Source organism: Carlito syrichta, unplaced genomic scaffold (genome assembly GCF_000164805.1).
Source record: "Carlito syrichta isolate Samal-C Ts95f unplaced genomic scaffold, Tarsius_syrichta-2.0.1 Scaffold124632, whole genome shotgun sequence".
Taxonomy (NCBI): domain Eukaryota; kingdom Metazoa; phylum Chordata; class Mammalia; order Primates; family Tarsiidae; genus Carlito; species Carlito syrichta.
This window is the reverse complement of record NW_007068728.1, coordinates 139957-140733: the sequence shown is the minus strand read 5'-3', so window position 1 is coordinate 140733 and position 777 is coordinate 139957.

Below are 777 nucleotides of genomic sequence, written 5' to 3'. Positions count from 1 at the left end.
CAAGTTGTTGGGTGATATTATACTCTTTAAGACTCACCAACCTTAGGCTACGCCACCAAAACAGTACAAAACCCTCGAAGTAAATGTATAGAAAATGTCAGGATAACACACACGACACAGGGCTGTGCACCCGTTACCAGGGCAAAGTGACAAGAGTCATCTCTGCAGAAAGGGTTGTGGATGAGGCAGTCTTTGAATTTGCCAGCAATGTTTGAATGCATTTTTAAAACTTTAACAAAAAAATGCACTATTCATACATTAGGTTTTTTTTTTTTCTTTTTTCTTTTTTGAGCCGGAATCTCCTTCTGTCGCCCATGCTGGCATGCGGTGGCACGATCGAGGCTTCTGGGCTCAGGCGATCCTCCTGCCTTGGCTTCTCGAGCAGCTGGCACCATAGGGGCACGCCATCTCGCCCGGCTAATGCTTTAATTTCTTTCGGAGACGCGCGGTCTCACCATGCTACCAGGCTGGTCTCGAACTCCTGGGCTCACGCGATCCTCCCGCCACGGCCTCCCACGGCGCTGGGATTGCAGACGTGAGCCGCCGCGCCCTGCCTGGCTGAGAAAATTAATTTTTCAAGAAATGCAACACAGGTGATTTCTTCTGAGAAACAGGACCAGCCGGTGACGTCTCTGCATCAAGGCTGACACAACACGTGAAGGACGCAACAAGGCCTTTCGGAAGATCAAGAAACCAACACGCGGAAGGCGAAACAGACCCTGCGCCAACAGTAGAAGGCAGCCAGGACTTGCGGCCGGCGGGGCCACGTGGGGCGGG